Source organism: Danio aesculapii, chromosome 5 (assembly GCF_903798145.1).
Source record: "Danio aesculapii chromosome 5, fDanAes4.1, whole genome shotgun sequence".
NCBI lineage: Eukaryota > Metazoa > Chordata > Actinopteri > Cypriniformes > Danionidae > Danio > Danio aesculapii.
The window spans coordinates 27,318,814-27,336,529 of NC_079439.1; the positions used below are offsets into that span (position 1 = coordinate 27,318,814).

Sequence of the window (17,716 nt, forward strand, 5' to 3'; positions counted from 1 at the left end):
ACCAGTTAAACACCATGTAGATGCTTTCCTGCTTCAACCTATGTAAACCGGTGAGCGATAAAACGCTGCAGACCCCTTGTAGCACTCCCTCGTGTTGTCTGTAATGGTGTTGTCCCGGTACTGAAGTTTTAAAAACGTCCATTTCCCGCTAACATTTAAGCGCCACTGAGCGCGTTCATAAACAGCGCTGATTTACCATAGTATTCACCAGTGCAAACACAGATACACGGACACTGGAGCGTGAAACAGTCGTGAAGATTAGTCGAGTCATCAAGCAGCTCGCTCGTCTGAGTTTGTACTCGGTAAACAGCGGAAGGTGAACTGATGACCTTCTCAGCCAATCACAGTGATTTCTGTTGAGCACGTGAACACAATCGTAAATCAGCGCTGTTTTAAGATAGCCATCATAAGTGCCTTAAATGTTAACGGGAAATGGACGTTTTTTCTTTTAATTCAGTATGGTGACACGTCTAATACAGTGAAAGAATCAGTTCATTAACTTGAGTTTGATAAATGGCATCGCAAACGTGTGTTTGGGCTAGAAAACGTTAGCTAACTAGTGCCATTTCACTTAACTTAGCTGAAAATGAGCTCTGATATCCCTTTTTATTTTCACCATTCATTCAGAACGGACCGTCGAGTCACTCGGTGTCACTTTCTCTTCGCTGATAAGATATACAGCCAGGTACACAATGTTCCTATGTAACTCCCAACGATACTTCCGGGTATCTTCCCACCGCAGCCTCGATTTTGCTTTTAAAAATGGTGGCCATGTGAAATCAGTCTTGCCTTGTTTACTGCTGGTTACTAAGCTACCAATACTACAGTCAGTCACTCTGACAACTTGATGGAAATGCGCCTAATTTGCATTTGGGAGATTTTCTTCTTCTTTTTTTTTAATTTTGAAAAGATTAGCTTTGCATTAAAAAAGAAACCTGTTTATTGACTTAAACAAACATGCTCAGTGGTGCATCTGATGTGTTTTGGGGCCTGGAAGATCTTCAGTTTACAGCACAGCACTCATCTCTCATCATCATACATGCACATGGTTCAGCTCAGTGCTGGATCTCTTTTGCTCCCTCATTGCTGCACTTTCCACTAAGGACGAGCCAATGGGAGAATTTCCATGCTTGATGATTGGAACAAATGCTTACAATTTACAACTGTGATTGGAAAACTGGAGTGAATGAGTGTTAGAGGTGCCTTTGGCAGTCTTTGAGGATATTTGGCAAAGGTTTTTCAGAGTAATTATCATGTCTTAACAGGTTAATTTGAAGACATTAACATCAAAATGTATGAGTATGTAAAAATCAATTCTAAGTATTGTTGCTTGTGTGGTATATGCACTGCTGATATGCAGAGAATTCATTCAGCAAACTGCACATTATTATTAATTCCATATTAAGAATATAGGCTTAATCCCACTATGTTATTGGCAAATATTTAGACATTTGTACAAAATTGCATGTGATAATAATACAGCTTATTACTGTATGAAATGTTTTTTCCCCCTAAGTATGCGAAATGCAGTAAACTATGCAATAGTTAGTAAGTATTGTTTTTTAAAGGAAATTTTAAAGGGTTTTTCGAAAATAGCCTTTATTATGTCACATATTTGACCCTGGACTATAAGAGACCTTTTTCTTTTTTTTTCAAATTGAGATTTATACGTCATCTGAGAGCTGAATAAATAAACCTTTAATTGATGTGTAGCTTGTTTGGATAGAAAAATATTTGGTTGAGACTGTATTTGTTTGAGAAGTTGAACTATTTGAATTCAATATATGAATTAAGGGTTATAAATAAAATCTAAATATTGCAATAATCGTCTTTAAAATTAAAGTAAAAAATAATAAAATTATTATTGAATATTACTGATCAACAATTACCTAATGATTTTTGATGATGACAATTACCAAACTTGATCATTTTGACACATGTAATGTATTTTTGGCTATTCCTATAAATATACCCATGCAACATAAGACATTCATTAAAGATATACAGTACACATTCCCGCACATTCCAGAACCAGACAGTTTAACTCTATTCCACTGCATTATTGCTTGACGTCTTGTACATGATTGTACAATGCAAACTAAGGTGTACCTATCAAAAAATGCAGTTGCAGAACGATGTTTCAGTTTGCTTATAGACTGAAGTCTAATAGACAAATATTGAAGAAATTTGAGCTTGCTGCTGAGCTTTGCAGAGAGAATTTGTAATGTTTCTGGTAGTGCAGAGGTTTATCAAAATCAATCGATAGACTGTGTAAGAATGCTTAACAGGGCAGTTTTTGCCTTTAAGCTGCTAGTTGATAACTCCACATGCTGAGCATGACAAGAGCTTAAGGGCTGTTGCTGATGCCACCATATATGCATTCATGTGTATGTATCACATTCAAGTGCAAATGTGCAAAAATTGCCTCAAGGAACATGCGCTGATAAAAAAAATAAACGTATTCGAGTTCTCAAGCTTCATAACCTCCTGAATGTTTTTTTTTCTCTGGAAGAAATATTATAATATTCACTTTTGCATCCAAACATCTTTCCTAAAGGATAAGCAGATTTTTATTCCGAATAATAATTAAATGGGCGACATGGTGGCGCAGTGGGTAGCTCGATCGCCTCACAGCAGACGGTCGCTGGTTCGATTCCCAGCTGGGTCAGGTGGCATTTCTATGTGGAGTTTACATGTTCTCCTTGTGTTGGCGTGGGTTTGCTCCAGGTGCTTTGGTTTCCCCCACAAAGACATGTGGTACAGGTGAATTGGGAAAGCTAAATTTGCCGTAGTGTACGTGTGTAAAACATAAATGCGTAAAACATATGCTGGATAAGTTGGCAGTTCATTCCGCTGTGGTGACCCCTGATTAATAAAAGGACTTAGCCGAAAAGAAAATAAACGAATGAATATTAATTAAATAAGTCAAATTCATTATTGTTTTTATCTGAGTTTAAATAGAATAAAGTCTGAAATCTGGTCATTTTACATCTGATTACCATAATAAATAAAATGTGTGCTAACATGTTAACATATTCAGAAAAAGAAAATCTAAGGATAAGAAAATAATACTTCACTCATTTGAGCTGATGTTCAGTGTGTGCTCTGCGGAGAATCAAGACTGGTATAATGAGATCTGTAGGGATGTGTCTTAATTCAACTTGTGCTTCTTTGAAGCACCGGAGCAGATGTTTAACCTGAACTCGACAGAACAGGCCTCCATAACCTCTCGTACTCTCAGAACATGACCCGCATACACCTCTCCAGATGAGAACGGGGCAGCAGCAAACTACAATTAATTATAACCTTATTAGATCACATTATGTTCCTGTTAGGGATTCGCTGATTCTGTTCTGTGTGAGAATAATTGGCACTTGACACATAAAAGAAGCATTATGTCAGTCTTTTGCTCTTCTCTGCAGTAGGCTTTTCATACCTTATTCAGGACTGAATTCCATTCTTAATCTCTTTCCTACTGTGGAGGTCTTTGTTCCTGTAACCAGGGGAGGGATGGTTCAATTAATCAGACTGACAGCCTCTCTGTCTATTTATCGCTCTCATTCTGTTTTCCTAAAGCATCTTCCTGTTTCCATTGACTTACCATCGAGGAGTTTGCACTGCTTGTTTTTTTCCTTCAAACTAATGTTTTTTAACCTCCTCTTATAGGAAACATCATTGTTTTCATTTTCACTGAAGTGTATAGAAGAGTTTACCAATGGCAGAATATGTCCTCAATATTTAGGAGTATTAAATGAATATGAAAGGGGTTTTAAATGGTAAATGATTGTGAAATTAATTAAGCCAATTTAAGTACACATGTAAGCCATCAGTGGGTGTGATTTTGCAAAGTACAATGCCATTAACAACTATGTTGATCCTGGAATGTCAGTTTTGTAGGAAAATGTAATCCATACCTGTTCCTTAATCCTAAACCCAACCATAACTGTAAACTATTCCCCAAATTAGAGGGGAATAAGAGTTGGAGATCAATCATGTAGAAGTGCATAAACCTAACCAAAAGCCTAAACTTAACTGTATAACATAGCTTAATGTATAATGCATATTTTCCTGTGTATATTTTTTGGCCATTCGTGTAATTAGCTGTTTGATTCGTTGTTGAATTCATTTGATTGTTTGAACTAATCTAATTAACTTTTAAAAGATAACCCCTTCGTGGTTTTCAACTTCTATGAATTTTGATGAATGAGTCTTTTTTTTTTAGAACATACTACATACTTTGAGGACTGATGGTTACCAAATTCTTTTGAAGCTGTAATTAATGGTCAGTTAATATATTTAAGAAAACCCAGCAAACAATTTTTATGTTTAATAGACATCTAATAGACATCTAAACGCAGATGGCTTGGCTTAAAACAAGGCTTAACTTGGGCTGTGAGTTAAAAATAGACATCTAAGAATAGGCCAAAACTAGACTAGTCGTCAAATAGACAGATTAGACAGACTTTATATGTGTAGTCATTCATTTCTGTTTATTTGATGACAAGTCTAGTTTTGGCCTATTCTTAGATGTCTATTAGATTTTCACTGCCAGCCCAACAAACAAAAATGTTTGCTGGGAAGAGGGCTGTGTTTAAAATTGTGTACATCTTGGTTAGAACCTTTCTTTAAAGCATGTAAAAAGTAAGTTCTGGTATGAAAATCTGATTAACTGTTTTCACCAATGACTGATAGTATTAAAGGGTACCTATTATGCCCCTTTTTACAAGATGTAGAATAAGTCTCTGATGTCCCTATTATGTGTGTGAAGTTTCAGCTCAAAATACCCCACAAATAATGTTTTCTAACTCTTTGAAAAGGCCCCATTTTAGGCTTTGATCCTAATGGTTCCATTTTGGTGACTGTTGCTTTAAATTCAAATGAGATTGAGCACCCAGCCCTCTTTTCAAAAAAGTGCTACAGATGCCAGTGTGTCAGCATAGTGGCAGTCTCAAAAACAAGACTAAGAGGCCGATCACACTGAACGAGCTTTTATGTTCCATAAACGCGAGGCGTACCGCAATGCCTTTTTGTTGACAAGAAAATTAGAAGTGTGGTGCGCTTTTTATGTCGCTAGACAACGACTGAATCAGCTGCACATTGTGTGCGAGTGTTGCTGTTGATTCAAGATTTGTAAAGTCATACAGCACCAGGTAACTCGAAACAGAAACCACTAGACTCTATCTTCAAAAGGCTTCATAGTCGTCTTGACAACACAAACACTGCTGTCACCTCAACGGAAACCACGCCTCTGCTTTTTAATTGGAGAACGAAAAAGACTCATCTGACGTACCATACATTTTTCAACTGCGAGTGCACAGTGCGCAATGGCAAAAATGCAAAGCGCAGCAAAACGTGAGGCGCGGGTGCGTAAGCAGCACACAAAACACTCTGCTGTAAGAAAATCAATTTTAAAAAAACTCAACGCAAAAAGCGAGTTGGGTGTGATCGGCCCCTAACTCCTATGCTAACGAGAGAGAGATTGCGTGAATTTCCCCAACTGATGTCATGTACAGAGAAAGAATGTCAATCAAAGCATTTCTGCAGACTGTTTCTATGAAATGTGATTATAAAAAAAATTATATTAATACATTTTTACCATTAAAAGCTGGATATAGTCACAGACTGTTGCCACACTACTGTTTAAACCCATTATGAAAAGGATTTTATGCTTAAAAGGTTCCCTTTAAACCATTAGATTTTGATTACTTAATCACAGGATTGACCAATCAGAATCAAGTATTCTAGAGAGCACTGGATAATGAGTTTTTCATTGGTTGATTTTTTTTTTATATTGGTTTGCTTTATCATTGTTTGATCAATAGAGAGGTGTTAAGGGGATCTTGCTGAGCAACGTTCAATTTTTTTTCTCAGTTCAGTAAGGAATAAAAATACTTAAGGGGATGATATATTGACCAGCAGGTGTTGATGGATGGAAAGATGGCGTCACTTCCGGCTCTATTATTTTTTATTTTTACAATGGATAAACAAGAGGATGAACACCTGACAGACAGGAGACACAATCTGGCAGATGTGAGGAACAGTGAGTAGATGCTGCTGTAGGATGTGAGATGATATGGGATCTGCTCTGGTAAAATGGAGGGACGGTGAGGAAGAAAATTTGCCCCTCTGATAAATGAAGATGAATGTTTGCCCATGGGCCTCGGTCACTGATGCATGAAGCAATCCAGCGTACAGCTAGAACAGCTTTCTTCATGCAGCTCTCCAATGAGCGGAGGATACACAGCTACTTACTGTACACACCATCTCACCAATAGACCTACAGTATATTCAGATTGACTGCTTCGATAACTTAGCCGAAGATGAATCATATATCAGTTTGATTTCAATTAAAATGTATATTCCTTGCAGATGTTTTAAATTATTAATAAAACAACATGATGTCCCAGTTGCTGAAATCTCTGGTGATTATGGGAATTTTAGTTTAGAGTTTGAGTGACCTGATTGCCAGAAAAGGCTGCCACAAGTTAGAGCCGCTTGAAACTAGACTTTTACATTTTTTTTAATTATTTCTAATATTATATGATTATTTTGACAGACAGGCCTACATGCTTGGACCATAGACGTATACACTATCGCATACAGGCCCTGAGCATGCATCAATACCACCGCCACGTTTGTACAGTGCTCCCATGGACAAACGTCATTCAACCACAGTAGTCAAGTCTAAAGCCAATCTGAAGATGCCTGACTTTTATGCTGCGTATGGGTGCAGTATTCAGAAAAAAATAAAAGATAAAGACAGAACATTTCATAGGTACGATTTTGTTCTAGTTTTTTAAGTTTTTGTATGTTACGAACTTTTGTGCTAGTCACATTATTGATGATTATACAGTCTTTTATACTGCATTGATCATAAGGCAAAGTAGCACCAACTTGCACTAAATTCTAGGCTTATGCTAGTTTTGTTGAATAAAATCAGCAAACAATGTAAATGAAATATGACAAGACACTGCGGTGCTAGTAACTTGTATTATTGTCGGCTAAGTGAAGTAACGGCTAGTTTTTGAAATAACTGATAACAACAGTGCCTGCGCCTCAATGTGCATACTGTCCACCCTAAATTATTGAATATCACAAATGTTATATACCATTTAGATCAGAAAAGTGGATATGATTGAGACGCAGGGATATAATGGTTCGTTCATAACGGAGATCCATTCACAAACCAGTACTCCCTCCTTGAGAATAAGAAGTGAAAGCAGGAGAGGTGGGGTGTTTCAGGTTTCCACCTATATAGAAAAGGATTTTAAATTTTGTAATTTAAAAAAATATATATTTTCGTGATATTTTGTAAACAAATTTCGGGAGGAGCACGCGCAGAAGTTTCAGTATCAAATACGTCATTGACAATTATTCTATTATCCAATCAGTTCTTGACCAAACCCCTATATATACCAAAGCTGTCTTACCTGCAGCATCTCACGACTTTAGCATCCCTCCACCACCCCAACACCTCACCTCTTAAGCTCTTTGCTCGAATCCCAATTCCTCTCTGTTTCCTGATAAGGGGAATAACTCGAGTTGGGGTGTCTCCCCGAGCTCAGAGCCCTTTCCCCGGACAGCATGCCAAATATGCTTTATTCTGAAATGATTGCAAATGTGAACTCGTGAAGTAGCTACTGACCACTGGGAAAGCTCCCGATCATAGATGTATATATCTATGGCCAGTCCTCCACTGCACCTTGGTCCCACGTTAATTTCAAAGGAGCGCTACTCTGTACTAAATTGACACTCTAAATTGGCTCTATTGACACATTCCTTCCAATAGACAAAACCATTGATATTTACATTAGATGTCGCCTACCCTGTTGTTGTCTATTGCAAGGAATGCATCAATAGAGCTGCCATTTTAGTACAGAGTAGCGCTCCTTTGAAATGAATGCGGAACCATGGTGCAGCGGAGGACTTGCCAGTCAAAGCCACAGATATATACATATATCTATGATCGGGAGTTTTCTCTGTGGTCAGTATGCAAATATTTTTTTAAATTACGAAAATTATAGTTTTACCTCACTTTTCTATATTGATGGATAAGTGACCACACAGGCATTGCCAACAAAGAGAGTGTGTTTGTGTGCATGGAAATGTATTATCCTCCCTCCCTGTTTAATTTGATCTAATCCATGTCCTGACACACACCTGAAACACTTTCACTTCTCATTCTAACAGAGGGAGCGATTCGTTTGTGAATGAATCTCCGTTATGAACGACTCATTCACTTAGCCAACAACAATACAAGTTTTTAGCACCGCAGCGTGTTGTCATATTTCATTTACATTGTTTGCTTATTTTAGTCAACAAAACTAGCATAAGCCTAGACTTTAGTCCAAGTTGGTGCTACTTTGCCTTATGGTGAACGCAGTTAGTGACTTTATTATCATCAATAACCTTACTTGTTTAGCACAAAGGTTCGTAACATACAAAAATATTAAAAAATAAAATAAATCTTATCAGTGAAATGTTCTGCCTTTGTGCTTTATTTTCTTTGTTTGCTCGTTACTAAACCCGTACACAGCGCTAAAGTCCAGCATCTTCATTCAGATTGGCACATTGTCTTAGTGTGGTTTATGACGTTTGTTCTAGGAAAACTGAACTACACAGTTCCTATTTACTGTGACCTTTTATGTGAAGCTGCTTTGACACAATCTACATTGTATAAGCGCTATACAAATAAAGGTGAATTGAATTGAATTGAATTGAAAAACTGTACAAATGTGGCGGCGCTATTGACGCATGCTCATGAGATATCTAGTGTATATATCTACAGTATGGACAAAAACAGCGTAAGCGACATTTAATATATCTATGCTATCGGACAACAGTAATTGTCACAATTTCCTCAATTTAAACTGAACTCTTATTTTGACGGGTCGTAACTAGCTCTTGGTTTCTGTGTAAAGTAAATGGTATTCTTGCATTAACCGCAAAAATTTCGTAGTGACTTAAAACAGCTCAAGGAATGAAGTTTGTGTGTTTACATCATCAGATAGTGAGAAGACAGATGCTCAAAAACATTGAAAGCATCGTGTGTACTTGAATAATTGTCTATTAGTAAACGAAATCATGGTTCATTTAAACAGACAAGCTGGATAGGGTGAGTACATCTTTCGGTTTATATCCTTTTGCCAAATTAAAGTTACGTGACATTCTGTGTTTGTTATATAGACATGACTGTTTTTGTGACTGATATATTTTTCAGTCCGTTTTTTTCTAAACATAACTTGCTCAATTGTCCTAGTGAAATCAGAACAGCTTATGTAATTTAAATAAAGGTTTAAAATTAGTATATAACAGGGGAGAGAGAGACTCTTTAGCCTTTAACCAGCTGCTACTGCTGGGCATAATTTCACACCTCTCAAACCTTTAACAGCAGGAAGACAAGCCTGTGTGATGGACAAGACTATTATACTCACTGCAGGCTTTTTCCCTGAACGAGCTGATTTGCAATAACAGACACTTACTGTATGCACAGGTCAGTATGCTCTCGTTTACACACTTGTCCTGTGGAGGCCAGTGAGCAATGAGGATGGAGGGTTTCAGGAATATTCATGGATATAATATAGCCTACTACAGTGTGTGTATTAAATTACTGAATAATTTATGTAAGTTATTAAACTAAAATAAGACCTTCATATTTCACTTTTAAAATCTCAGATCAAAAAGCAATATACTGTAGACTTCTGAGCAATAAGGGACAGGTTGAAGCGTTATGTTACAGCTTAAATAGTATTTAATACAATATGGATATTGGTATTACAATAGGGTATATGCACAGTTAATGTTTCTTCCCATACAGATAAACTTCCGGTGAACGGTTAATGTGACTTATTTAAATTTTGTACGTTTCTTAGAGCATCGATGTTGTAATGTAATTAAAATACAGTCAGTAAATAGACTTAAGCATTCATTTAGTTGTTCAAGCATAAAACGAGATGAAAGGCCATTTACACACATGCACTGTCAGGATCAACAGGCGATCACAGAAACACAATTGAAAATACTGGGGTTTCATATTTTAAAGACATGGCATGGGAAAATGTCATTTAATGCAGTGCTTCTTGTACAAACCCACACAGACCCACTTTATATCGTATATCAATCAGGCAGTGGAGAGCATTATAGAAAATAGACCTTAAACGTGCCAATGTTGTAACTGCATACAGTTCACCAGAAGCGCTTGACCCAGGTTACTGAAAAATTAAAGGTTCTTCTGCACACTTCTACATATACCCTAGAATATTCTTTTTTTGTTTCTAAAAATGTGTGTTTGCAGTGATAAAACAGCCTACAGTGACATAAATTGTAATTAATTGTTTTCAGTTAACCCTGCTCTTTCAAAAAGTCAGATTAACCTGTATTTCTCAATTTTATTTTCTGACTCCTTCAATGCAAGTATAAGGAATTAGATGTGTTTTGATCATTTGATAGGGTCAATTTTATGGCAATTATCCAACAATATAGTTAAAAATGTATCTATGACGTCGGCGCAATAGCCTAGTGGTTAGCGCGTCGACATATGGTGCAGTAGCACGTCAGGGCGTCACGAGTTCGAATCCCGGCTCGAGGACATTTCCCTACCCTACCCCCCTCTCTCTCTCTCTCTCTCCAACTTCGCTTCCTGTTCTATCTAATAAAGGCAAAATAGCCAAAAAATAAATCTTAAAAAAAAAAAAAAAATGTATCTATGACGATTTATTGACCTTATTCGTCAGTGCAGAAGTGTGCTTGTTTTTGTTTTATAACTTCTGATTCAGTTGCCTTTGGGAGAAATAACTAGGAATAATAAACAGCAGAAATCGGTCAAACTTGGTCAAACTACTTGCTCTACAAACTAATGTTTGCATAACTATGCAGACAAAGTAGAGTTTGCTATAGGGTTGCACGGTTTACTGGTACTATGGTAGTATCATGACACTATGGCTCCAAAGTACTGGCAGTGCCACTGTAGTTTATAAACGTTAGTATCATCATTAATGGTTTATCTACAATAGATATTGTTGGATGTGGAAAAGTCACTAAAATACTCACACATTTGTGCAGCAATAGACCATTTTGTTTTAATAGTCCATTTTGTTTAATAGTCTTTAAGGTTGCAAGTTTTCTGATGTTTTCTAACGTTTCAAACTCACATCTAAATCAGTTCATTTCTGTTCCTGTCAATATGATTTAGTAGCTACAACAACTGCGACAATCTCTTTAAAAGAAATACTTTGGATTGTTACCTGATAAGGCTGAAAAATAAAATACACGAAAAACCCAAAATAACAGCAGGAAACATGGAAACAATTTTTGACCACTTCATATAGTCTAATTTTGTTGGAAAAATGCTTTTTGTTACAAATTTCATTTGGAATAACTTTCTTTACTTTAATGTGTTTTTTGATGGTCAGTTAAAAATAAACAAAAATAATGAATACATTTTAGTTGAAGTGGGGTGCAAATAATACTTTTTCAATAATAAGGGAATTATGAATTAAATTCAAGACCTATTATAACATGTAAAACATTGTATTTTTGACAGTTTTCTAATTACAGTATCGCAATACTACTTGGTATCGTGATGCTTTAACTAGTACAGAACCATAAGATGAATTAATGGTATCATGACAACCCTAGTTTGCAACATCAAGCAGCGTAACAAGCTGTTTTTAACTTCTAAAAATGAATGGAAGTGAATAAGACTGGAGGTCTCGAGCCAAAAAGATTCAAATGGCTGTGCCTGCTCATATGCAAAGAATAAGGTCAATCAGTTATTTTTGAAAGGAATTTTTGGGCACCTTTTTTAAATGAATAAGTTAAATTACAATGAGAAACTGATGCTAGTTACTGAAAATCATAGTGAGAGTTGACTGATTTCACCTAGTTGCTGAAGTATATCAAACCAGGGTTATCAAACCAGGGCCAATTTTATTAATTAAAATATATTTTAAAACTCTCAATTTCATTTAGATAAACTGATATTTAGCAAAGTTCCTTAAAGGCAAGTCAATTCACTTGGTGGCTATCTTTAAAAGACCTCTCAGGCAGTATAGCGGGGCATTCGGTTTAAATGAGAAACTCAAATTCTCCAAAATTGTTTGCCAAGCTTACGATTAAATTTCATATTAGGAATCACCAATAAAATTAAACACCAAAGGTCTCTTTAGTTTCATTTTTAAACATTCGAATCACACAAAATCTGCAGAAACTCATGTCTGGTCTGAGCCCGTCCCCCGGAGAATCCTCAGTCTATGTTGATCACTGATTGGCTCCTAATTACTAGTAGGCAGGGCTTCATTTGCCATAATGACCATTAATTTTTTTTCCCATTCAAACTATACGAGTGACACGTCTTGTGTATTCTATAGTCTTTGTCTGTAGTGAAGTAACTAAAACTAACAACTAAATAAAAAACTATGTAGGCACTTAAAAATATCAAATTAAAACTGAATTTCCAGAAATCTGACATGATCATCTGCAAACATTATACAAGCGAGGAGACCACCAATGGGAGTAAAGACGCCACATTTTACAGTTTCCACTGAGAAGGAACGCCATTAGCAAGTAGCAGTCGGTAAAGAGACGTGGTGACCTCCAGCAATTTAATCAATGTCATTGTGAATGCCCCGTTACGATGTCGAGGTGCTGTTGTGTAGTTTTGAACAAAGAGGAGGCGTTCAGGGCCAATGACAATTTAAACACCCATTAACCTAAGGCTGCCTGTTATCTCCACCGCCACATTGTTGTTGTGCTGCCAGTAATAAACTGCTGGAGACCATCTAAAATAAACAATCATCACTTCTTTCCTCTTTTATTTACCAGCACTAATAGAAAGGTTGTTGTTCTAGCACCAGGTTGTGAGCAGTATCACCTCTTCCCGAGGCTCTCATTATTAATGATGATGATGAGACTTCAACAAGCAGACTTAATGATTACCCTGTATTTGTTGATGCACTCACAGTGTTACGAATGAGTGGATCTTTACTGCCTTGAGGCTTTTGCTTCTCAGGTAGACAGCTATTTAGTTAGTCTAAGTGCAGTTGGTCTGTTAAAGGACTATGGGAGAGATTGTGATCAATGCAGGGGTGAAGTTAAAGTCCCCGTGAAATTAAAATAAAGTTTTTTAGATGTTATTATCTGTATGCTAGTCTTAAGGATATCTATAAGCTAGTGTGCTCCAAAACAGTGATACAATTCGCATTTAGAAGATATAAACTTCCAAAGCTTGCAGTTTTTCACTTTCACCTCAATGGATAATTTTTTGGCATCACCTCATACATAAGTTTCTCATCAAATCTTCTGACCAATCAAACACTATCTGACATGTCCCGCCCCCTTCAAGGTGCTTCTCATTTGCTTTTCATTTGATGTGATTCAGCTCAACAACTCTCACTGGCAGAGCGGATAAAAACAAAATGCTATTGGTTCTTTTTTTTAAAGGGGAGGAGCTTCTGTATGTCCCGCCCTGTCTTCTTGTTTGAGTTGATATTATGTCAAACCTCAAACAAAATGCACATTCCAAAGCACTTCACAGAACTAGAGATGTAACGATTCACTGTGAGTCGGTTGAAAATCGATTAAAACATGTGACTATTTAAATTGGTAGAAATGTTGAATAAATCGCGCTACATTTTTTTTTACAGAGGGGACGCTGTGTTTACAGGCACAAACTTGCTTTACCTGCACATCAGCGCCAAGCAAGAGGTGGAGCGGCAGAGTAAAATGACAGTGGTGAAGTGCGCCAGGCAAACACAAACTGTGCAAATACTTCAAAAAGACGCTTACACTAACAGAACAACGAATATGATGCACATAAACCGTCAGCACAGTGAAAAACTACTGTCACAGATGTCTATACGCAAAAAAAAAAAAACTATTAATGAGACAAACCACGTGGACCGGATGATTTGCAGCTCTGCTTGCTCCGACGAGTGCAATGGAGATCACACGGTTCATAGCGAAAGTGTCGAGATGTTTTTCAGACTGAATAAGAAAGTTACAGAAGCAGCCATTAGACTAATTTTACCCTCGACCTTTTTAAATTGTTTAATGCATATTTTAATAATTTGCTTATTATTCTTGAATATTTAAAAATTTTCAAGATTATTAAGATGATCAAGATTATTACACTTCTTAAGTGTCACTGATACTTATACTAATAATACTAACTAATTATACAAGTAATATTATTCACCTTCATAATGTTCAACTCTTGTCTGTATTCTACTATATAATTAGTCATTTTATAATCAGTATTTTATGGCAGTGGCCAGTCCCTGGATCAGAGGGCCTATTGACCTCCTCTGTACACACTGCTCTCTGGTTTAGGAAAGGCTTACCTCTCCACACCAGCCATCTCAGTCCCTAGTGAGAGTTTTTCATCAGCAGGGGGACATTGTAAACCTCAGCTTATGCCAGAAAACATAAAAATGCTGATATTTCTTTTTAAAAATGTCAAATCTCAGCACAGTCACAGTTTTAGTTTATTTATATTAATGAGTCTTCTTTATTTTGTTTTATTCTTTTTGGGGGGAATTTGTTTTTAAAATAGCAATTTAGTTCTGGCTGAAAATATATTATTTAGCAAAAAAAAAAAAAAATGCAGCATTTAAGAAAAAAATAAAAGGACTCTTCACCTTAAATTTGTTTCAAATAATTTTGTTAAACAATCATGACTAAATCGTTGAGTCTGAGTCGGGTGAATCGTTACATCCCTACTAGGGATATAAAAGTATCGATAAGCTCTGACGTTAACGGTTCTGCTGTCGTTACTGGAGAATTATTGCTGAATAAACATTACTTACAGTTGCATAATTTAACTGACCAACCTTTTCTAATTTGCCATATTTGATATTCATCTGCAGTTGGCTCTCACATGAGAAATGCTCGTGTTTCCAGCGAGCGCGTCAAGTATAAAAACCTTCACAGTTCTTGGCTGTGCGCGCACACTCAGCGGAGGCTCGCACTACACACATAGCTCGCGACACAGACTTACGCTCACACAGCTCGTAAGCTTGTGGAGTGAACCAAACAGGTTGTATTTCCCGAGTGGACAGCGACAATGTCCGTTGCAACAAACGCAACAAGTTGTGTTCTTGTATAAGCGGAAACGCAAGCGATCTGGCTAAGTGAAAGTATCTTTCAAAAGTGCATTAACTGCAGAAAGACAAATGAAAAGTTTTTGACTGCCTAGCTACTATCGGTAACATTACATCATCCACATCGTGATGCCAGCAGTTAATCACCTAAATTAGTATAGTATTAATAGTTAAATAAACACACACATTCAGTTACAATGAAAACAGTATTATTTTCTGCAGTAGCCTAAATAAATGTTAACATTAAAAATGCTTTTACATCAGCTGTATTTACAAGTATAGCCTCTAAATGGTCTAATAATAAACTATGCTCATTAAGAAAGCTTATTTTTACATCGTAAGATGCTCCAAAACTGCATTAAAAACACAGTTATCTCCCAAAACACTGTTAAATCATTCATGCGAATGCTTTAATGAAAAATTATAAACATTATCTCATTTAACTGCATTTTGCAACTCAAAGAGGATATTTTCAACTGCCGGGAGCACAATAAACCAAGAAATGTCTCGACTTCTGCCAGAAAAGGCAAACATGTTGATTTTTCTCCTTAAGAATATTTAAAAAGTCATTTTCCTTCAAACCATTGTACATTCTTTTACAGGAATTTATTTATTTGTTTTACAATTATTGGTTTTGTTTTAATTTACATAAAAAATGTAATAGTAAAACAAAGTGTTGTTAATTCTGTCCAATTTGTTTTTTTTTATACAAAATAAAAAAAAAAACACTACAAAAAGTACTGAACCGATAGGTGATATCGATAAAAGTAAAACCATTAAAACTTTAACGATACCCATCCTTAATCCCTACACAGAACTGATCAGAACTTGACATGTGAGATTTTGTTTGTTTAGGTACAGTGTGCAATAAAGATGACCAATGCAATGGAGCAGTTGTGCTTGTATGTGTGTGTTTTAGAAAGGTTGCTTTTCAAAGTGCTAGAATAAATGCGATGAGGCAAAAGTCAGTCATTTTGGCACTCGGTTAGTAGAGTTGCTTTGATGCATGGGAAGGCACATTGCAACCTATTTAAATGATCTGTGTGATGTCTGCAGATATTACCTGCTATTATAATTATAGTATAGTACTATTATAGTACAGAATAACCTGTGTTAAAAGATTCACGTTTGAATGGCTGCTCAAGTTGTTAAAACGTCCTCTGAGGCTCATGGAGATTATTTAAATATCCATTATTGACCTATTCTATTCAGCTGCTACAGGCTCATAAATGACAGACGTGTCTCGCTGGTCAGCCGTGTGCTACTCAATATGAATATGAAATTTGAAAAGAACTAACATTGTCTGCATTACTCTCCTTCTGAGTTTGAGTGATGTGTTGTTGAATTTAAAAGGATAGTTTATTTGAAAATGTAAATTCTGATGTAAATGTCAAGATTTTGGCACATTCATGTACAATTAATTCAAAACTTGGGCTGCACAATTATATATTATTATATAAATAATAATCTCAATAATAGTATGTAATGTATGTAATGCAGACGTGTGATGAATTGCAGTCCTTTTATGCGTTGGGTGTTTATCTAAATTTGACCAATCAGATAGAAACTTACTATCTCTATTCCCACCTCCACAGTAGCTGCTGTTCTGCTATTGGTTGGAGATGCTCAAAGGTGAACCCAGAGCTGTAAAATAATACTAATGGACGGGAGTCAAAATGAGAGAGAAATTAAAAAAACACCAGTCAGTCAGGATGTCTGTAGGGGTTTTCACTCATAATGTTTTAAAGACTATAGACCCTATCATACATCCGACACAATACGGGGCAAGATGTGTTTGCTTACATGAAAGGTTAGAACGCTCGTTGCAATTCCACATGCATTTCTCAAAAATCCAAGTCACATCATTATGCGAGAACTCATTTATGTGCTATACTTAGCAGTCACTGTCCATTTTCAAAGTTCTGAAATACAGTATAACCTTGAGTCGTACCCTAATTGCTTTATCCAATTCAACTACATTTGTATAATTAAGTTTCACTTAACAGTAAAAACAGTACAATAAAATAACAATATTTGTAATCACCTAAGTCAAACGGTAAAGGGTAAATTAACATATAATAGGAACAGGGGGCACACTACAGTATAAAAGGTCAATATCTTTCATGCCTCAGACACGCACATACAGTCTGGTCACCTCCACGTTCACAGGGTCATCCATTACTGTCGCTTCGGTAATTGACCATCGCCATACTCTTTGTAGAGGAGATGAAGTGCTTGTTCGATACGATTACATTCCATTTACTCTCCAATTTCAGCAGCAAAAAGATTTCATAGTGCATACACAATCTCACCACCCAAGATGTAAGCATCGAAACCATTACTTTATGCATCGCTCTGAACCATTAGACATTTTGAAAGATTATATGTCCGTTATTTAAGCTCGCCGAAGTGCTCCAATTCTTATTCCACTGCCACCACCTCTGAAGCGCACACACACACACACACACTGAATGTCCCATCATTTCATGGTTGCTTGAGGGGGTGAAAATGAAAACACCATTGACGTTAGGCTGAACCAATCCTCCCACTTCCACAGATAAGTTCATTAGTCCACACCAGACACAGATGGAAAATGGCTTCTGAAAGAAAGCTGGATT

General features: G+C 36.5%; 1 protein-coding gene across 2 annotated transcripts in view; it reads left to right on the top strand.

The window, feature by feature from the left end:
• Positions 1-17,716, top strand: part of trpm3 (transient receptor potential cation channel, subfamily M, member 3) — a 194,219-nt gene that overhangs the window by 131,703 nt on the left and 44,800 nt on the right. The window lies entirely within an intron of this gene.